Below are 22996 nucleotides of genomic sequence, written 5' to 3'. Positions count from 1 at the left end.
ATCTAATCCTATTGATTCACCTGTGTGTTAAATTACCATAAGAGTTGCCACTTATCTCAGTACCCAAGACATAAAATATTTATTACAGTTATTCCTAGGAGTTCATATTTAGTTCATCTGACTTAATGTTCATTTTAAACTCACGTAGTCCACAGGGGGGAAAAAAACATAAAAAGTGATGATTAACTGAACCTGGTGTCTAGCATGGTCTTTAACGAGCATAACCTATATTTTTCATTCACATGATAATTCAATAGGGGAAAGGTGGAAATACACTCACACTTTTCCATGAACTGTGCTGAGACAATTTGTCTTGCCACAAAAATCATAGAGAATTCAAAGATGACTCGAATTTGTGTCTTCAGTTAAAAAAAAAAAAAAACAAAATACAATAGTCTGTGTACTGGCAGAGTAGGGCTAGGAAATGTGTGCCTATGCCTTAGAAGGACAAAGAGGTGGACAGATGGTTCATTCAACAATATTTAATGAGAATTTACTATACAGGGCCCAGCACTGGTTCTGGGATCGATGTGGTGAGTAAAAGGGAGCGTCTTCTTGTTTTGAAGCTTTGTAGCCTCGCACCATAAATCCCTGTCGCTAGAATCAAAGGAAGAAGAAGCCTAAACCGGTCCACGGAGCAAAGCCCTTCAGATCACAGTTCATCCTATGACTTGGCAAAGCGCCAGAACAACATGAACCCCAGCATCCTCATCTGTAGAGAAGGAAGAACAGCAAATCCTCATAAGGTTGTCACAGGGATTCTAGAAAATGCTCTGTGCATAGTAAAGGACATCAAAATGAATACTGAGCTTTCTCCTGCTCTGCTTTCATGCCTCTGGTGCCCCACCCTCCCTGTGACAGCTGTCTAGACCACTGGCATGGCTTGTGTGAGCTAGGCTACTCAGCCTGAATTCCATAGAGCCAGGAGGGAATTGTTTCCCCAGGGTCTAATTGGAAAGGGCTGTGGCTGAGGATAAAAATAGCTCCAAAATTCATGACTTATAAGACATTCTGGGAAAGCCAGAGCCAATGGGGCAGAAATCAGATTGGTAACACATAGAGGCTGAGAGTGGAGGTAGGGGCTTGACAACTCAGGCCCAAGGGAACATTGTGTAAAGATAGAATCATTCTGGATCTTAGTTTGGGAGGTGATTATGCACTTTTAGATATTGCTCCCAACTCAGTCATCTAGACGCTTAATAAGGGCACATTTTATTATATGTAAGTTATACATCAAGAATTCCAACTAAAAAAAAGAAAATTATGGCTTAGGACTTTTAAAACTTCTTTTAGAAAAGCATCTGTGATTGAAAAGGGAAATGAGCCACACTTTTTGAGAACAGTCTTACACGTAACTAATTACAAGAGAAGAGAGACGTCTTTAGTTTCTAAAAGGGCCAAAGTTCACTGGGAATTCAGAAGCAAGGAAAATATCCATCCAGGAAGGATGCATTTCTTCAAGAGTTATTTCAGAGAGGTCACACTCACCTAGACACCAGCTCATCATTGCTTATTTTCTTCTCTACCAACTACAAAGAGTATATTAAACCCAACATTCGTTTATGTATGACTTGCAAAATCTGTTACAGGCTCGATCATTTTTTCTGTTTGTTTTATGGGGGCCCTTTGAGATAGAGTCTCATGAAGCCCAGGCTGGCCTCAAACTCTTTGTGGCAGAGTCTGTCCCTAAACTCTGTAGCTGAGGCTGGTTTTGAGCCCTTACTCTTCCAGCCTCTACTTTTCAGTGCCAGGATACAGATATGTGCCACCATGCCTGGCTCACTTTTCCATTTCTAGAAGCTAAAATATAACGGAATACTTGGCACAAATTGAATGATTCATGTTTCCCACTATCTTGCCCTGCAGACAGAGGATCAATGCTTAAAACCACAGTTTTAGGTTTGTGTTACTCAGGAAGCCAGTTGGCTTTTACATTTTGTTGTTGTTCTTGCTGTTTTCGAGGCACGGTTTCTCTGTGTAGCCTTGGCTGTCTTGGACTCGACTTGTAGACCAGGCTGGCCTCGAACTCACAGAGATCCACTTGCCTCTGCCTCCCTGAGTTCTGGGATTACAGGCGTGCACAACTGTGTCAGGCTTACATGGTTTTATAAACTGCTCCTTCATTCTTTGGAAAGGAAAGAATGGCAATGCAATTAGAGGACATTCAAGTGTAAGATACCGAGAGCAGGGGCACAGCAATCTCGGTTCTATAACTTATTGGTAATTTCACAAATTATTAAGTAAAAAGAAAGAGCAAGCCAAGCCTGGCAGTTCAGATCTATAACCCAGCTACTCTAGAGGCCAAGGAAGAAGAGTCAAAAGTTCAAGGCTGGCCTGGGCTAATGGAGAGTTCAAGGCCACCATAGGCAACTTTGAGACCTTGTCTCAAAATGAAAGGCAGGTTCAGCAAAATAGTGCTTGCTTAGCATGCAGAGGTCTCTAGGTTCTATCTCCTGTCCCACAGGAAAATACAGTAGTTCTTTAGATCTTAAAAAAAAAAAAAGACATTAACTCATTAACTTTCACTATAATCGGTGAGTCATTTTCCTTTCTGTGAATCAGTAGATCAACAACCTAGTGGCGGGGGGGGGGGGGGGGGGCAGAAAAAAGAACTGGAGTGACAAATAAGCATGAGAAGATGTTTACACCCCATGTGCTAAGATGAAAACAGAACATCTTGTATGTATTGGGCCAGCAAAGCTTACCACATTTGCTAATATGGTGGTGTTGAGGGTATAAAAAGCTCAGCTACTTCTGGGACAAGCTTAGTGGACACACTTCCTTTAGTGTGTCTGTTTTTAGAGAGTTGTAACTGAGGAGGGGAGACCCACCTGGAGGTGAGCAGTATTATCCCACTGGGTGGGGCCTCAGAATCAATGCAAAATGGAAAAAGGTGAAAAAGGGAGCTGAGCTCTGGTAAACACTTTCTTTTTCCCAGCTTGGTATGACCAGACCACGCCTCTTCCCTACAGCAGTGGACTGTGTCCCTTTCCACTGTGAGCCAAGATAACCACTTTCTCACTCAAGTTGTTTTTACTGGATATTTAGTCACAGCAAGAAGAAAAGTAATAATGCAGGCAACGTGAGAGTAAGTGTGTATATTTGCTTGATACACTGGGACCATTACCAGAAACCGGGACCAGAGTGGGTTATGAGAATCACAGAGAAGAAAAGAGGTAGGGATGTGAGAGCCACTTGTATATAACATTTGAGCCTTTAAATTTAGAGTCATGTGAGTATATTACATATTCAAAAATAAATCTTAAATGGATAAAGGGCCAAACAGATAAATCATGGAAAAAGAGAGAAGTCTGGGATCCATCCGTTGTTTTATTGCTCAGTTTTGTGTCTGTATACCATTTCTTTTTTTTATGAACCTTGGCGTGAGTCTTTATAAAATGATGAGGTTGGTTTCTAAGATCTAGCAAGTTCTGGAAGACCCTGGGCTAGCTAGTATGTTTTTATTATTTTGATGCTTGAGTGGGTTGAGAATGAAGGATTCCCGCTTTGGGGCCACTACACACAGCATGCAGATTTATAGACTATAAATATTTATGGACTATAAAAAAAGGCCCACTTTTGTAATTTATTATATGGCATGCAGTCATTTGAGTCATGGAGCACACAACCTGGGTTCTGTATGGGACCACACCACCTTTTAGAGCTTTTTGTTTGTTTGTTTATTGCTCATTTTTTCCATTAGATTTCCACAAAGAATTTATGCTTATTGGAGACTGCTATGGTGGAAACCAACAGTTACTTCATGTGTGGTGGAGACGCCAGACATCAAATAGTTTTATTTCAGTCCAGGTTATTAGATATTTAGCCATACACTGATTATGAGAAAAGATGTTAAGGATGTGATATTGTTTGTTTGGCTGGTTGGTTGGTTTTTGGTTTTTCGAGACTGGGTTTTTCTGTGCAGCCTTGGCTAGCCTGGATTCACTCTGTAGTCCAGGCTGGCCTCAAACTCACAGAGATCCACCTGCCTCTGTCTACCCAAGTGCTGGAATTACAGTTATGTGTGCCACCATGCCTGGCAAGTATGTGATTTGTGATTCTTAGTATAGCCTTTGCCCCATATGAAGGTACCCAAAACTGTTAAAAGCTAACTACATCTTAAGTAATATAAAATGTTTATATAAAACTATATTTTTCAGCCATATGATAAAAGTTGAAATTCCAATCAGTGGAAAATTTAAGGTTTTTTTGGCTAAAATTAATTACAGCTAGAATCCATATTCCACAAAAAAAAAAAACTCAGGGAAATTCCATATCTAAGCAAAATAGGAATATACAACATGAGGGTGGAAAGGAAGTTTACAGGTCTATAAGAAAGAGAACACAGCATAAAATAAAAAACCCGTAGAACTGGCCCATTGCTTTTGTAGGATACATTTTTTTCAGAAGGAAAGGGGAAGTCTGGAGCAAGCTGAGGAAGGATACGCCCTCGTTTTCCTTTTCTCTCCTTATCAGAGCAGAAGTTGAATGCTTTAGGAGTCATGCACAATGTGGCTCAGACGCCACAGGACCCTGCAGCTACGAGGTCTCCACTAGGCAGCAGATCTAAGCGATAGGATCTCCGTGGCTCTATCGGGTGAGTATATTCCTAATTTCTCTCCTTGAAGAAGGGACAAGTTCTACTACGATGAACACAGAACGAATCAAGGAGTCAAGGCATAAACATCTCGGCTCTACTGTTTTGTCTTGGAAATCCCAAGTGGCATCTTGGTTTTACCTTGTGGAATATGAGACCTGCTTTTTGTATAAACACAGGGAAGGGATGAATTGTAACCCTAGCCAGGAAGCAAATGCGTCTTGAACTTGCCTTTCTGTGTTAATTACTTTTCTCGTCATTGGGGCAAAACAGAAATACTTTGTAGGAGGAAGAGTCTGTTTGGGCTCCTGATTTCAGGGGGCTGGAGTCTCTCCTAGCAGGGAAGCCGGTGGGGTGTACAAGGCAGCAGGAACTTGGTAAAGGATCCTTACGTCTAATCAGACCAAAGCAGAGAGAGCTGTACCGGAACTAGGTGCACGTGGGCCCACCCATCACACCTTACTTCTAAAAACTAGGCCCTACCTCCTAAAGACACCTAATTTTGGAGGATTAATATGGAGATGGACTTGCGAATGTGAGATTATCAAGACATGTGTACATGTCTTTACACATGGATGTAACGCTTTTCAGATTCATATTACATACTTGCCTACATATCATGGGGAATTTGACCCACAGGCCCGGACTCATTTACAGTTAATTCATCAAGTCGTGTAGATATCGAATCTGTTGCTTATTAAGTGATGGAAAGGATTTAACAGCTGTTGAAAGACTTCAAGGTCCAGCTCCATAATCTTCTGCCATAGGGTGTTTGCTTTCCCCACTATTTTGGTTCAGGAACTTCTCTGCTCTCAAGTAGATCAACACAGTTGTCCCACAACATTCTCCTGCCTCTGATGGGGCACTGTCCCCAGCCCATCTGTCACAGTGCAGTCAGGGTAACCCTTCTAAAATGAGGTGCTTCTGGACGTAATTTTGCTCGAAACTCTTTAAAGTATTCTTCTTGATCTCAAGGAGAAAAAAATCCCATGTCCTTAATACCATGCCCAAGCTACCCTTTGACCAGAATGCAGCTCCCACAGTCAAACTCATCTCTCTACTTCTCTGTCTGTCTGACAGTGCGTTCTTTTGGTTGAGGTATTCATATGGTGTTCTTTTCCCTCTTCCAAAATCAGGTCATCACTTAGCTTCTTTATACTTATTCTAGCTACCTTTGTGTTGCTGTGATTAAAATACTCTGATCAAAACCAGATTAGAGGAGGAAAGGGTTTATTTGACTTACATGTTCAGGTCATAGTCCACTGTTGAGGGAAGCCAGGACAGGAACTCAAGTAAGAGGATAAAGCAGAAACCATGGACATTCTGCTCGCTGCCTCGCTTGCTCAGGCTCATCCTCAACTCATGCAAGCCAGGACCACTGGCCCAGGGAATGGTCCCACCCATAGTGGGCTAGGCTCTCTTACATCAATTAACAATCAAGGCAATCCCTCACAGACATGCCCACAAACCGAGCCAATCAAGAGGCAATTATTGAAACCCTTTACAGGTGATTCTAGGCAGTGTCAAGTTGGTAGTCAACGCTAAGTAGGGTACTCCTTAGCATGGAAGAACCTGAGAAAGCAGAAGCCCAGGTTCCATCCCAGTGCCTTTGGATTAAACTCATCAAAAAGCCAAGACTGACTCCTGTGTAAATCTTAAGCATGTGAAAATCTGAGAAGTTATGGTCTAGGTGTTATTCACCTGTGCTCATTTTGGGTCCACCTCCATCCTGAGATTTCTCATTGAACCAACAGTCTACCTGGTCTATGCCAGATGCTTTTCTCTAATTTCTTGTCATGCAGTACACTATTGTTGGCTCTTTTGTTGTCAGTACATAGTCTGATTAGTATATATTAGGTATTAAAAACAATCTCTCTTGAGTAATCACAAAGAGCCATCAAACCCAAACAAAACCGCGAGTAGACAATGTTCCCTAGGAAACATTTCAGCTGCTGTTTAACTTCTCACAGACTTTCTCCCTGTCTGGTTCTTGCTACGTGTTCAGCTGTCAACAGCTCAGATCAAGGACACCCACTTCTGACCATACTCCCTCAGACCAGTTGCTGGAGACCTTTGAGCAGTGGAGCCTTCCAGCTCTTTACCTGGCTGTGCACTCAGGCCAGCCTGGAAATAAAAGCTTTGGATCCAGATGACAGTTTTTGAAGGGTCCCGCAGAAGTCCTAGCTTCATTTTTTGGGGTTTACTGCAGGAACTTCTCTATTTGGGGGCATTAGCTGAGTATTGCTCAGACCACTGTAAAATTTCAAGCGCACAGGGGAAGAGAAAAAGGGGCCTTGGAGAAGCCCAGGCATGTGGCTACTCAAAATCTTGGACCATCGTGTGTGTGTGTGTGTGTGTGTGTGTGTGTGTGTGTGTGTGTGTGTGTGACTTTCAGAAGCAAAACTAAAGGGCTACTAGCCAAATTTCAACATGGCCAGGGGTTCCCTCCAGAGACTGGCCAGCCCTGAGGGCAAAGAAAATCAAACAAAAGACACATTCTTTGGGCTCCTGAGTGAAACAAAGACCCTACTGAGAACACTCAAGAGGTAGTAAAAGCTGTAAAAGCCACAGAAATGGGGGCCCCTGTCTGTGGAGCCCACATCTGGTTTCAATGTAAACATCCTTAAAATGTTTCCAGAATGAATACACATTTGAATAACTGAGTATTAAAGTGACCCCTCCCCCCGGGATATGGAAGGAAAATGCAGAACCAATAATATTATTGCTCACACTCAATTTCACCATGAGTCTCCTTCACTGTTTAGACCTTTTCTGGGTGCACTATGCATAGAAAAGCACTTGAAAACAAATGAAACTGAACTGCCTGAAAAATCCAGGGCTTACTAGCTGGTGCATTTGGAAACAGGCACATGAACTTCACACCTTACGTGGATGATACAATCGGCTCGACAAGAGACCGGAGTGAGGATGCTGTGAAGAGGTTAGGGTCCCTGGCTGCACTGGCTTCTGTCTTAGGTGGCTTGCTGTTTGAAATTCTCACTACAAACTGTGTAGCTCTGAGATCGTAGAACAGAGACTGAAGATCACTGGCCACAGTACAATTTAGAGCGGAAAGAAAATAATAAGCTAGGCGTGATGGCACCCGATCTTCATCCTGGCACCTAGATGAGGCAGGAGGATCACCATAAGTTTGCGGCCAGTTTGGGCTATATAGAAGGTTGCTACCTTTAACAAACAAAATCAAATACAAACAGAACCTTGATCTTGAATCATTTTTTTGAAAATAATTTTTTTCTGAGCACATTCCAGAGCATAAATGAACAACTGTCAGCATTATGACAAAGTGACGCATGCACACACCATGAGCCCCCTTCTAATACAACAGCATCAATACCAGTCATCTGATCAAGGTAGAAAATGCAAGCACATGGCTTGGGATGAGTCAGTCGGTAAAGAACTTGCATAGAGGATGTACGCTCAGTTTGCCAGCATTCAAATAAAAAGCCAGGTGTTGGGGGTGCACATCTGTAATCCCAGAACACATCGCCAGCTATGGTTTTACTAAATGCTGCTTGTATGAGCAGGGGTCGGGGATCAGCAAATTCCATCAGTGGGTAAAATTCTCTCTGACTGGACAGGAGGATCCCTGGGGCTTTGTGGACAGCCATTCCAGCCCAAAATCAGTGAGGTCCAGGTGCAGTGAGAGATCCTGTCCCTAAAAATTAGGACAGTTGACCCCTAATATTAGCCTCTGGCCTCCACACACACCTATGCATACACACAAACACATATACACAAAAGGGAAATTTTAAGAAGGAAGAGAGGAGAAGGAAGAAGGAGAGGAGAAGGAGAAGGAGAAAGAGCAAGAGAATCAAGGCAATCTGGATTTGTCATCTTGTACCCATCTCCTTCCCACCCACTCTTTTTTTTTTTTCCTGTTCTTTAGTGCACTGTGACCTGGAAACCCTCCCCTGTGTTGAGAATGAGGAGCTGGGCTGCTGGTGTGGCCCCTGCGGAAGGGCAGCTCCGCTCCCAGGTCAGATGGTAAGAACACCGAGCCAGACACACGCCACCGGGTAAGTCTGATTTCCCTCTTTCCTGTGGCCCTTCAGCTAAAGTGAAAAGACTAATGATTCATCAGACAAGAGTGTTGCAAGAAATCAAGCATGTAAACACCAAGATGGCCACTAGTTTCTGGGGCACGAGGAGGACTTTCAGCTGGTAAATATTTTGGCAAAATTGGTCAAGGGAGCAACTTGGCAGCTGGTGCACTTTGAAATGAGGAAGCCGCAGTATTTCAGCGATGAGAACATCGCTCTTTGATTGGAATTTGCTGACCCCTACTTACACAAGCAGCATGTAGTGAAGCCACGGCTGATGGTGCTTCCCATTCCCAGATGCTCTGGTACATCACACAGATGACCAGCAGGAAGGGCAGTTAGGTTTTTATATTAGTCTTTTGATGTCTACACCATTGGGTAAGATTGTAGACCATTTCCTCACAAACCCCGAAGCAAATCTCTCAGCTATTTTCAGAAACAGAACAGAATACACTTTTTTTTTTAACATTTCTAGAGTAAAACACCCAGTAAGAAGTATTATAATAAGGGAACCCTTAGCATTGACTTAGAAACTGGGAATCTGGCTGCACAGCTCAGTGCCATCCACTCATGAGACAAGGGATCCTGCATATAAAGAACACTATGAGGAATAAAGAGCTATAAAATGGCTGGGTTTTTTTTTCACTGTTAATGGGCCAAGGACCTGAAGCTGGGGATGGTGGAACTTACTGCTATTACTCTTTAAAGATGGACATGGTATTAAAGCTAAATGCTTATAGCTAGACGTATAGATGAGTGCATCTCTCAGCTCTCACCAGAGAGATTTCTTCCTCCTAGTAGACGGTGATTAACAGAGACCCACAATTAGTCACTGCACAGCCTAAGAGATTACAGACTGATTGTCCTTAGAGCATCCATATCTCACACACACACACACACACACACACACACACACACACACACACACACACACACCTCTCACACCACACCAAGGCTAAGGGGTCATTGGAGAAGAGAAGGCGAAAAGATTGTAAGAGACAGAGAAAGCAGATGACTGCAGTGAAACAGCAGTTTTCAGGCACAGAGTTGAACAGGTGAACTCACAACCGTTGTAACAGCACAAAACCTGAGCAAGGCCAAGCTGGACAGAGTCTCAGCACGGAGAGGTGAGGTGGTCAGGACGGCCCTCTCCTCACTGGGAAGCTATTGGCAATTGCTGGCTGTTGGGAGAGGGAGACTCACTTGTCTCCAAGATTCAGACCCCAGGCTCGTACACCCATGCACATGCTGGCACCGCTAGGTGGACTCCATGGGTTTAAAAAGGAAAGAGAAAAGAGGAGAACACATGAAAATGGGAGGAGATACTAGTGATGGAGACAGAGGTTGAATTGAATGGGGTGAAAAGGGGGTGGACTTGATCAAAACATATGATATGTATATATAAATTCTCAATCAATAAAAAATAATATTTTCAGCAGAAAAAAGTCTTGGCTCATACTGGCAGTGACAATCACAATTATGATGCATCCATAGCAGCCTTCAAGCCTCTTCACCATTCAACAGCAGCTTGCATTTCCAGTAGACCTTTCTCACCGTCCTCTTATGTGCTCCCATCTTATTGGACTTGTTCCCATCCCCCCCCCAAATTTGCTTCGGTCATGTTTCTTCTGCCGTTTTTTGCCATGCTGTGGCCCCTTCCCATTTGTAGCAGTTAAAATGCCCCCTCGAAGCCAGATAGAGGTGGTGCATGCCTTTAATCCCAGCATGTTGGGGACAGAGGCAGGCAGATCTCTGTGAGTTCCAGGCCAGCCTGGTCTACAAAACAAATCCATGACAGCCAGGGCTACATAGAGAGACATTGTTTCAAACAAAACAAAACAAAACAAAACAAAATAAAACAAAACAAAAACAAACAAACAAAATCCTCCTAGAACCAGACTGCTTAGGGTTGAGTTCTAGGTGACCGAAAAGTAGCTGTGCCATGTTGGGTATGCGTGTATTAATCTCTCCATGCCTTTGTCTCATCATCTACAAAATGCAAATTGAAGCTAATATTATCAAAAGCTGGGCGTGGTCCCAGCACTCAGGGAAGCAAAGGCAGGTTCAAGACCAATCTGGTCTACAAAGCAAATCCGGGACAGCCAAGGCTACACAGAGAAAGCCTGTCTCGAAAATATTAAAAATAAAAATAAAAAAAACAAGCAAAAAACAAAAACTGAGTGTGCATGAGAAGTGAGACCGTGTCCCTAAAACAGAGCCAGATCTACCCGCCCTCCTTCAGCTGCCAGGGGATAACACTAACACTTCTTTCTATTGTGCTAGCCAGGGTATCCCAACCTGAGGCCCAGAGGCCAAGCATGGTAGAAAGTAGCTGTGAATTCTGCCCAACACAAAAGTATAAACATACTTGAGATCTTTTTGTAACTTTGTAAAGGATATTATATCACATGCTAAAAGGTTAGACATCCTCTTCAAGTGGGCTTTCTGAGTGTGAGGACACTTCAGCTGGGTTCTCATAATTATTCACCAATAATAATTAATATTACTCTCCATTAACTCTGACTTTAAAACTGAACTAAATGATTAAATATGAATGTGTATGGCGACACATCTATTTCATAGTTTATATATTGCTCCATTTTTTTTCTACTTCATATCACTGTACTAAGTAACTTGGTGGGGGTGGAGAGGCGTCCCTCCACGCTCTCTCACATGCAGCTATCTGGCCAGTGTCTCTAACTGCCACCTATCGCCCTCTCAACCTGTTGGCAGCCCAAATCCATTATCAGGGCGCAGGTCCTAGAACAGGAGGTTACACAGATAGGACTGACTGGGACTGAAATCCCAAGGGGGTTGACACTGCCATCTGTTCCCTGCTGGCGACACTGTAAGTGGCTGTCACTCCCTTGTACCTAAAGGAGAGCTCCATATAAGGGAAGGCCTGAGAAGCTGCCTGAAGTGTTTCCTCGGGGAGGGAGCAGCACCCCTGGGGAGAGAGCAGCACCCCTGGGGAGAGAGCAGCACCCCTGGGGAGGGAGCAGCACCCCTGGCAAGGATTTCAGCACAATTCATCCAACTCCAGCCACAAAGCACTGATTGTTACCGAGTTTCTAGGGATGCTGAGACCCCACGTGCTACCTTTTCACTAGCCCAGGGACAGCTGGCTTTCCTGCCCTCTCTTGGATGGAGCCACAACACAAATCGAGTATGTTCTGGCCTCTGAATATAGGAAACCCAAAGCGACAGTACAGCGTAGCATGGTCACTGCTAGAGCAATTTGGACGGCCATGTAAATCAAGTGTAGAAACCAGCTGCCCCTGCAAGGCCCCTGAGAGAAAGATCCTTAGGCCATCCTCACGCTTGGCCATTTTCCCCTCAGTGCGTTTACTGCTCACAATTGGAAGGGTTTTTGTTTGTTTGTTCATTTGTTTGTTTGTTTTGCTTGGGTTTTGGTTTTTTTGATTGTTGCTAAAAACCTAGTAGCTGAGGGTAAGGAGATGGTTTGGGGGTCAAATCCCCTCACATAAATATCAAGATCTGAGCTCAGGGTCCCCAACATCCTTGGAAAAAAAAACAAGTGAGCAGAGAGAGCTTGCGATCCCAGTTCTGGAGAGGCAGAGACAGGAGTATCTCTGGTGCTCGCTGGACAAACTGCCTAGCCAAATTAGCAAGGTCCAGACTGGCAAGAGGCCCTGTCTCAAAAAACAAGGTGGAAAAGTTGTTGAGCGGGACATCTGACATTGACCTCAGGCCTCCTCACACGTGTGCACAAACATGTACACTCTAGAACCATCTGGCAGCTGAATAAAGTGCTGGACACCTGAGACTGAGGCTGGGGAAGATGTGAGCATGCATCCTCCTCCATTCGCCTCTGGCCCTCCTTGAGGTTGAGCATGTACATGTGCGCATGCGCGCGCACACACACACACTCTCTCTCTCTCTCTCTCTCTCTCTCTCTCTCTCTCTCTCTCTCTCTCACACACACACACACACACACACACACACACACACACCATAGCACACACATACACTCATATTCACACACACATACACAGAGTCACTAGAGGTGACCGCAGGGCAGAATTGAGGCAGCATCGCTTGTGCCAAGAGACTACCTTCAAGAAGAAAGAAGTGAGAAGCTTGGACTACGTGCTCCATCGATGGGTGTGGCAGTGCGCACTTGATGTGAGCTTTCTAGCCTCTTGAATCTCAGACTCACAATCCTCATTGAGGACCAGAGCAGGTAGTGTCCCAGTCCCAGCAGCTGTGAGGTCCTGATGCAGACCTTCTATCCTCTTGAACTCCAAAGACCCGGCAGATAGCATCCCAGAGGCTGCGAAGCCCCCGGTGTCACTATGAGAATACTGGGCATGCTCAGCGCGTCCCTGGAGTCCACTACCACATTGTAGCAAGTGGCATTAAGGGACAATAAAGATTTATGGGGCATGGGAGACTCCAACCATAATTTCCTCGCTTTATCTCCAATGAGATGCTAACATGGTCAATTGTGAGCTTAGCCCTTGGAGCCGTCGAAGAACTGATGAATTCATAAGCGACAAGGTCCAGCAGGGACCTCACAACTTGCTGATAACCTTCTGCTTCAAAGAAGAAAGAAGCCAAGGTAGAAATATGATGAGGCTGGGCATCTGCCTAGTGATGCCGTGACTGGCAAGACTGTGTTCTTCATCCTGGTGACTGTCTGGGCTGTGAGAAACATGCTCTCAGTTGTGGAACAGAAAACTGTCTCTTCAACCTTTATCATGACTCCTATTCCAATTGTTATTAGCAAGTTGAAATGGCTATGATTTTTTTTAGGTAGGAATTACAGTCTGCTTTTTAAAGCCAGCAATATTTCTCCCATTGCTCACAAACACTTTCTCTTTCTCCTTACATTCTGAGGGAAAATTTAAATTTATTTTCCAGTAATGATTCAATTCCCTGTTATTTACTGTCTAATCAGAATTTTAGTTCTGCTCCTGGGTTTCTAGCTTTCAGACTTATGAATCCATTTTTCATTTCTATTGTGTCTTCTCTGTGTTTCCTCCCCCGTCCCTATGTCCTTGTAGTTTTCCGTCTCTGCTTTTATAAAGGTCATCTAGAACATAAACAAAAGAACACACTTACAGATCAAGGACAGCAAAGAATACAATTTGTCATCTGCTGGAATTATTCAGCAATCATTGCTGAGCTTTTATGACAAGCAATATGCTAAGTCTCGACGTTGCAGACAGAGATACAAACGAGATTTGTCCCTTACTGTCAACGCACATGTGTACATGTGTGTGCAGACATAAACTGAGAATGTCATGTTCAGGGGCTGGGAGACGGCTGTTGGTGAAGATTCGCTCCCCAAGCACGCACGTAAAAAGCCGAGCAAAGCAGCACACTCTTGTAATCTCAGCCTGGGGAGGTGGGGACGTGTAGATCCCTGAGACATACTGGCTGGCCAGCCTAGCCTAGCTCCAGGCTTAAGTCCAAGTCAAGTGGGAGACCCAGTCTCAAAACAAATGAACAAACAACAACCAAACGGTGTACAGTGTCTGAGGGATGCCACACAAAGTTGACCTCTGGCCTCCAATGCATGTGCGCAAACATGCATGTCCATGTATACAGGAAGACACACATAGAAGAATTGCGTTGTAGCTCAGTAGCACAGCATTTGCCTTTTAAGCCTGAGTCGCTAAGTTTAAGTCTCAAACCTGGGAGACAATCTCGACCATTAATAATCATGTGATGCCAGGTAGAAAATGTCAACTTTCATTAAAAAGGCTTCAATCTCAAAAGATGTTGAGAACACTGTGCATTTCAGGGTTTTGTTTTGTTTTTCCTCCTCCACCCTACAATAGATGTCTGCAGCACATTTTCTACTAATTCTAAGAACAGTAGCCATTGGCCCAGTTGTGCTTTTCAATGTAGTTAACCTGCAGTCCAGCAGCCACACTCAGGGTGGGGTTGGCACTTCCCACATCAATCTTTCACTCGTGTGATGACCTCACGGCTACAGGAGGACAGGTGAAGGAGCGGCCACTGCCCAGGAGCCACATGTAGTGCAGCTTGGATTCTTTGAGTCCCTTGACTCAACCCATGTGAAAAACAACTGCAGGAGAGTAGAAACACTTCTCTGCCACAGATCTTATTTAATAGACCCATCTATCTGCTGAACGGATGGAACTGTGCTCCCCAGCTGTGGTTATGGGGAGGAGGGGAAAGATGCCTCCTTCCTTTGGTCTTGTTTGGGGGGAGTTTCTAAGGCTGATGGATGGAGAAAATGCAGGTGGCAGGGAAGCAGCCTTTGGGCTGTCTTTTAAGAAAGTGCCTGTATAGACACAGGAGATGCGAGACACTCCCCCTTCTCGCCTCTCTGCCCCCCACCCCACAGCTCTGTTGTTCCCTCAAGGAGATCATGGGCTGTGTGACGCTGTGGTTTTCATTCAGTGTGGGGTGCATACTGCCTCTTGTTCCGTGTCTTCCTGGGGAGTTGGCTGAGCTACAGCGGGCTGTGCTCCAGACACTCTTTCTCTGCTGTCCACAGATGCTTTTTAATCTTCCCTATCTCAAATATGACAAGGATAAATTAAAAATAGAAGCAAAGTTAACCATGCAAGGGGCTCAGCATATGGTTATGTGGTCTGGGTCAAAAGAATATATAACCCTGCATTCATATTAGAAATGCCCTGTAAATCTGAGACTTACAAGCCCAAATGGAAGCAGCCAAGGTCAATGTGAGAGCCCCCAATAGAGCAAAGACAAACGACCATGTCACATGCTGAGGGAGAAGGGCAGACTTAGTCAGTGGCTAGATTTCAGATATTTATTCTCTCATTGAGAATGGAAAGTGTGCTGCGCCTTGTGCTAGGTACTGAAGGTGAGGATAAAAACGTAAGCAAGGCATGGTTCTTGCTCTCAAAATAAATGTGTGCATGCGGCGTGTGTTGTTTTTAAAGGGCACACAAATGGGCTGGCAACATGGTTCAGTGTGTAAGTTGCATAAATTGGAGGACCCGAGTTTAGATTTCCTGGCACCATGTAAAAATCTAGGGGCAATAATAAGTCCCTCTACCACCAGCAACTGGGGAGCAGAAACAGGTGGATCCCCAGGACTTGCTGGCCAAGCTGACTTGCTAGTGAGCTCCAGGTCAACTAATGAGATACCCTGCCTCAGAAAAAGAAAAAAGATGGAGAGTGACCAAGGAGGACACTATAGATAGATAGATAGATAGATAGATAGATAGATAGATAGATAGATAGATAGATAGTATCTGATTATTTTCCTGTTGTTTTGATAAAAATAACCTGACAAAAGCAACCCAAAAAAGCAGGGTTTATCTGGCTCACAGATCAAGAATACATTCCATCATGGTGAGGGCACATGTGCAGCTGGAGCTTGGAGTGTATGGTTGCGTCACATCCACAGTCGGGACGCAGGGAGCAGCAGGTGCTTGTGTTTCGCTCACTTCCTCCTTATTATGCAGTCCAGCACACAAACCCCGGGAATGGTGCTGCCCACTCTCCGTGTGTGTCTCCCCACCGTACTCAGCGTAATCAGCACAACTCCCCATGGGCAAGCACAGAGGTTAGCTAGTCCCTCACTGACCTGCCTGGAGATCTGTGATTCCAAATCCTAGACAACTATTAACCATCGCAGACAAATGGGGGGGGGGGGGATGAAACAATGTCGACGTGTTAAAGGATGCATATTTGGAAGACATCTTTGAAAAGAGGCCCTGCACACGATCAAGAGACAGCCCGCTTTAAAAGCCAGGACAGAACACACGAACAAACACTGCATGAAAGAAGGACGGGCAAGGGCAGACAAGATGGCTCAGCAGGGGAAGGCGCTTGCCGTCAAACCTGAGGATCTGCGTTCAATCCCTACTCGTGTAACAGAAAGAGAGAACCTGACTCCCCAAAGTCCTCTGACTTCTGGGCAAATGCTGTGGCATGTGTGCATGCGCGTGTACACACACACAAAATGAGGTTTTAAAAGAAGACGCAGCCGCTAAAAAGCTGACGACACCGTGCTCAACCTTAGAGCTCAGCAGTAAAGGACAAGAGTTAAAATCACAGCGAGGAGAGGGGGTGTAGCTCAGTGACAGAGCATGAGCAAGTGGGTGTTGGGGTGTGGAGGGCCCACAGGAGTGAGGTGTATTTCAAGTTTCCAGAATGACTAGAGCAAAAACAAAACCACTGAGCAGAACCAAATGTCCATTAGGTTGTGGCACAACCCCTGTGAAAGAGTCATTTGACAGACCCCCCCACAAAGGGGTCGCAACCCACAGGCTGAGAACTGCTGATCTAGAAAGTTCTTCTCCATATAGCTACACCGCTTGTTTTTCTCCCCCTATTCAATCATCACAAATGCCACCCTAGCAAAGAATCCTTCCTCAACCATTCTATATGGACTCCACATGGGTCTCGCCTACTTCCTGTCCCCACTCACCCGTGAGGGCCATGGCACACATCAGCACCTAGTACAGAAAAAGGTTCATCACACCAGCTTTGACCTTCTGTCTCCTCTGGGGTGAATAACGTAGCAGCAGTGATTTTCTCTTGCTTGTCATGGTTTTCCTGAGCAGCTAGAACCATTCCCGGGGCCCAGAGGAAGGATCTATGAAGTGGTCACCGCATGAATAAAGGAACAAATGAGTAGAAGGCGACAGAAGAGCAGATGAAAACCATCACCTTATGCTTTCTAAAACCAAGACTCCCCTTTTCACATGACAAGCCAAAACACTGCATTTTAAGATCCAAATAAAACGAATAGCAGATGTGTTGCAGGAAAAATAAACAACCTACTTCAAAGAAGCCTGTGATGCTTTCCAGGACCAGGGTAGCCAGCTCAGACAAAGCTTTTAAGATGAGAAATGGAGCAGGATGGTGTCTGAGACTGTCTTTTGTGTGCAGGATGGAAGCTCCTGGGGCCGAGACGCCCTGGGGTGACAGAGTCCAGTCGTCCTTCCCTGGGGCACTGCTGAGCTGGCCAGACAGCTGTCGTTAGCATCTGCAGTCAGAACGGGATGCTAGTGGTTAGTGAAATTGTCCAATACAAGCCAAGGGGCTGAGGTGTTTCCTAAGCTTCAGTCTGGTCTCACAGTGTGGGCTGGCTGTGGATCCCAAGACTAGGTCGATCCGTTAGTGACCCAAATGTTCAGCTACAATCTTGCAGCTCCCGCTCCCTCACCTGAAATACTGAGGACTCAACCAGAACCCGCCTAAGATCCCATTCCAACTTTTAACTGTTCGCTTCTGTGGCATACGCACCTCTAAACCAATAAAGCACCTACCAGTTGTAACATCTACATTAAAAACAACAACAACAACAACAACAACAAAAGAAAACAGACTTGTGTTGAGCTGGAGAAATGGCCCAGTGGTAAAAACACTGACTGTTCTTACAGAGAACCCAAGTTTGATTCCCAACACCTGCGTGGTAGCTCGCAAACATCTGTAACTCCAGTTCCAGGGGATCTGACACCTTCAGACCTCTATGGACACTGCATGCACAATACACACACACACACACACACACACACACACACACACACACGCACTCATGCATATATGCAGATATATGTATACCTATATACATATATATGCAGGTGAAATACCTATACACTTAAAAAATTAAGGGCAAATGCATATTACATGCACATATATATGCATATGATGCTATTTCTTTTAATAATTGGTGGCATTCTCCAAAGCAGGAGGCTTCATGTCTCCTTTCCCTCCTTTTCTGATCACTGCTGTAGGGAATGGATGTGAACACTTGTGTCTCCTTAAACACATTCCAGTGCCCCCAAAGTCAATGATTCTACCAACTACTTGATTGAGCGAAAATTCGTCTTTGTCAGCTAGGCCTGGTGCTTTACGCAAATCGCTACGTGTTAGATTTTCCTCCCGTTTGTACCCCTGTCACTTAGCAGCACAGGGACTTACCTATTTATCAGGAATAAAACTGAGTTAACAATTTCAGGGTTTCCTTATTCACAATGTATTCTGAGAGTCAAATGGCTACAAACTGAAAATAGGAAAACTGAACGTGTAAAAGCCAGTGGCTTTATCTTGCTATTGGGCCCTGAGTGCTGGGCCGTATCAAATAGAGATGCTAGCGCTCAGAACAGCTATGTATCTGTGCACAGGAAGTAGAGAACACCTCAGATGTCACCATCTACGGGACATAGGTCTCAGTAAACTGGCAGACATGTATTGAAGAAAACCGGCTAGCTGGTCGTAGGGACGGAACCCAGGAGTCTGAAGCTGAGCCACCGTGTGGCCCTGGCGGGTTGCTCAGTGCTTCTAGGCCTGCACAAAAAGACTGTGAAAGCTCAGTTCTCTGGAAACAATGTCCAATAATTGCTGTGTTCCTCCTAGTAACTATTCCCTGCTGACCCTGTTTTCTTTTGGAGACTACACTCCTTTAACACTAAATCAGCAAGATTGCCAGGGATTATGTTTTCCTAAGTAAAACATTTAAAAACACTGCCTTCCAAACATTTATTACCACTATATAGAATGTGACTTGTGTTTGCATCTAAACTGACCTACGACCCCAAGACCTTGCTGTGACCACCACTTAGCCCTAACTATTTTTGTCAGTTTCCTAATATTCTACATAAACAGCCATTCTCTGAAGAAAGATAAATTTATTCTCTTTATTTCTGCCCATTTCTCAAGAAGAAAGAGCCAATCCCAAAGCCCTGCCGGATGCTCTGAATTCTCCATCTTTCCAGTTCTCAGCAGTAGGCAGCAGGCAGCCGTGAGAAAAGCAAAAACAAAGACCCGATGCCTCCCAGAGCTGCATCTTTATCTTTAAAGGAAAACAGGGATCCTATCTCCCGGGCAAATGCAAGGTCATGTAGGAAAGTGCACAGCATGGCTGGCGAGAAGGCTTGGCACGTAAGGTGCTTGCCGTACAACCCAGATGGCCTGAGTCTCATCTCTGGAGCCCATGGTTAAAAAAAGAGAGCTGGCTCCCAAAAGTTAACCTTTGATTCCATGTGCAAGTTGCCATGGCACATGTGCCCACACTCAGACACACATACCATGTACAAACACGTGATGATAATAATAATAATAATTTAAAAATAAACACCCAGAAAATATAATCTTCACTATTAAGTTTTATAAGCAATTCTGGTACCAGGGACACTTATCACTCAGACGTCAACTGTATGATGGTCTGGGTGATCATCATACTATCTAGATGATTCAGTCAAGAATTTTCATGCTAAGCCATCAACACCATATTTGACAAATTGCTCTCAGACTTTGGTGTTCGGATGGGGCCTCATCACCTAAATGTAACAGCATGGGGAATATACAGTTAGAAGGAAACTTCCAGTTCAATGGAGGGTGCCCATTTGAACAGAGATGATCCGAAACCACCTGGTTGAGCAGGTCCTTCTGTTAGTTCTTCAGGAAGAGCTAGCTTTGGAATCTGGTGGATGAACTCTCAATAGGTTTCCAAAACAATACAGTGTCAAACTTCACTATAATTATGTCCTATGATAGACAGATAGGATTCTCTTTTTTTTTTATTATTGATGTTTTTATTTTTTATTTTTCACTTTACATCCTGATCACAGACCTCTCCCTCCTCTCCTCCTGGTCCTCCCTTCTCCTCTCCTTCTTCTCTTAGAAAAGGGGAGGCCTCCCACCCCATTTAACCTACCCCAGCACATCCAGTTGCATCAGGACTAAATGCATCCTCTTCCACTGAGGCCAGACAAGGCAGCCCAGCTAGGGGGACAAGTGATCTAAAAGCAGGCAACTGAGTCCACGTCAGAGACGGCCCTTGCTCCACTTGCTAGGGGACCCACATGAACACCAAGCTGCCCATCAGTTACATATGTGTCAGGGGCCAGTGCTCAGTCTTTGCCTGCCCTTTTGCTGGTGCTTCAGCTTCTGTAAGCTCCCGTGGGCCTAGTTGGTTGGCTCTGTTGGTCTTCTTGTGGAGTTCTTGTCCTCTCTGGGTCCTTCTGTCCTTCCTCCACTCTTCCACAAGACTCTTTGAGATCCACCTAATGTTTGGCTGAGGGTCTCAGCATCTGTTTCAATCATTGCTGGGTGAAGCCTCTCAGAGGACAGCTATGCTAGGCTCCTGTTTTCAAGCATAGCAGAGTGCCACTAAGAGTATCAGTTCTCTCCTCTGGGATGCATCTCAGGTTGGACCAGTCATTAGTTGCCCATTCTCTCAATCTCTGTTCCATCTTTATCCCTGCATTTCTTGTCGGTGGGATAAGTTGTCGTTAGAATGTTTTGTGGGTGGGTTGGTATTCCCCCTCCCTTCACTGGAAATCATGCCTAGCTATGAGGTGGCCGCTTCAGTCTCCACGTCCCCTGCTGCTGGATTCTCAGAGTCACCTCCATATCCTGATACAAGTCTCCAGATTGTCCCAGAGATGCCCGCTTTCGGTTTCCCCCTTTCTCTCCTAGTCCTCTCACTTCCATTCTCCCCACATTTGATCCACACCCTTGTCCGTTCCCCTTCCCAAACCCTCTCCCACCCAGCTCTCACGCTCCATCCACTTCCAATGGACAGATGGGATTCTTGCTGGACTGTCAATCACCTCAGTAAATGGATCCAGCTAGGATCTGCACAGCCCCAAATCTAGCTGTGAGCCCATTTTTCTTCCACCTTCCGCTCTGTGGGCCTGGCTGCCTTCTGTCTGACATAGCGCTCCATACACACTTCATTTCAGGGCCCAGTGGCAGTAGCTCTGTTTCACTGTGTCTCCTTGCAAACACACTCTGGCAGTATGAGCAAACACTTCTCTGCATCACACAGCTGTGTTGGGCATTCGGGGTATCTGGGAGACTGGCCCTACACATTGTTCACCCTGACCACTAGTCCTTATATCTTTTGTGCCTCTCTGTGAGATGCCTGAATCAGATGGTTCCCAGGGACCATTGAGGTTTTGTTTTCTGATCCAGAACAGTCACCAGTCCTCTTCTTCCTGAAATGCCTTAGATATGCAATGAGAAAAGATGCATCTTGGCCTTTCCCAGATGATGCTATTCAAGGATGTGGGAACGCCGTCCTCCTGATCCGTTTTCAAATGCTCTCAAGTTCATAAAGATGTTAAAGATCAGAATGACTAAATTTAATGTGCAGAAGATGTGCACATGCTGAGCAGTGGCTCAGGTCACTAAGACTGTTTAACCCTGTCTTGTACACTGCTCGTGGGCAGCACATTCCTGCAATGTGGTCAAAGGGAGAAAGGCTTTCTACATGCCTCTGAAAAGAAAGGGCCTAACCTTTCAATGTACCTGTGTTCTCACCTCCTATCAAAACAAGGGTAATTTTTTTTCTTTGGTTGGCTTTTGCTTTTCATTTTTAGTGGCAGAGTCTCATGTAGTTCTGGTTTGTTTTGATCTTGCTACGTAGCTGAGGATGACCTTGATCCCTTGGTCATCTAATTATCCAGCTTCTGCCTCTTCAGTGCTGAGATCACAGGCATACACTACTTATGCCCATTCAGAGTGCCTCACCTTGCATAGACTATCATCTGTCCAGGGTGACTAAATAGAGATTTTATTATTGTTTGTTTGTTTAAGGAATTCTGACCACTCTCTCAACATCCACAGTTTATTATATATGTCTTCCAATAAGCTAGCACCTCATTTACCTTAAATGTAAGTAACCTATTGTTTCCATGTTCACTATCCTAATAGAAAGAAAGAGAAAGATTTGTTCTATGCTATGTATTTATTTGCATGCTCATTCATAAAGGTATATATGGCCATTCATTTTTGTCTTGCACAAGACTGGCCCCAGATCCTATTTCCCGCATAGATGAACATAGGGCAAGGCAAAACACAGGGGATTTGAACCCTGCTTAAGCCTGTGAAAAAGTCTGAGCCTGAGTGGCTGGTGGTTTTTCTGAGTCTAAGAACCAGTGTGAATTTGGCCCAGAGCCCATGAGCAGGCAATGACCTCAGCACAGACTAAAGATAACCACCGTGGGAGAAATATCTACTTGGCTTTCCTTACATTTGGCCCCAGTCCCTAGCATTTGAAAGCCAGAGGGATATCCCCATCTTCCCCAGCCACTGCATAGAAACAGAAAGCAAACTCAAATTCTCACGCTAAAACCAAGGGAACAGTGGCTCCTTTTTCTGTTCTCTTCTTCCTTCAACAGCATGGTGGGAAAGTGCATCATGGAGGCGTACTTGAACAGGTCCAATGCACACCACCCCCAGAAAAATTATTGCATGTAAGTCCACTTTGATGCCATCTTCTCTTTCCCTCTCCTACCACCAAAACACATTTATAAAGAGCACATTGTGAAGTAAATATAAAATGTGTATATGTGCACATATATGTATAATATGTGTAGGATATACCATTTTGAAATAATTTTTGTTTAATTTA

The 22996-nt window shown here is 44.7% G+C and overlaps 1 protein-coding gene across 6 annotated transcripts in view; it reads right to left on the bottom strand.

Moving 5' to 3' along the window:
• PALM2AKAP2 (PALM2 and AKAP2 fusion) overlaps positions 1-22996 on the bottom strand; it is a 463139-nt gene that overhangs the window by 339375 nt on the left and 100768 nt on the right. The window contains exon 1 of one of the 6 annotated variants that reach the window (XM_084781899.1): positions 17416-17432. The exons of the other annotated variants lie outside the window; for them this stretch is intronic. The gene's annotated coding sequence lies outside the window, so the exon portion shown is untranslated. Of the gene's footprint in view, positions 1-17415; positions 17433-22996 lie in introns of those variants that run through there. 6 annotated transcript variants of the gene reach the window in all.

This window comes from Acomys minous, assembly GCF_964271855.1.
Source record: "Acomys minous genome assembly, chromosome: 1".
Classification (NCBI taxonomy): domain Eukaryota; kingdom Metazoa; phylum Chordata; class Mammalia; order Rodentia; family Muridae; genus Acomys; species Acomys minous.
This window is presented reverse-complemented; position numbering and strand designations above follow the sequence as displayed.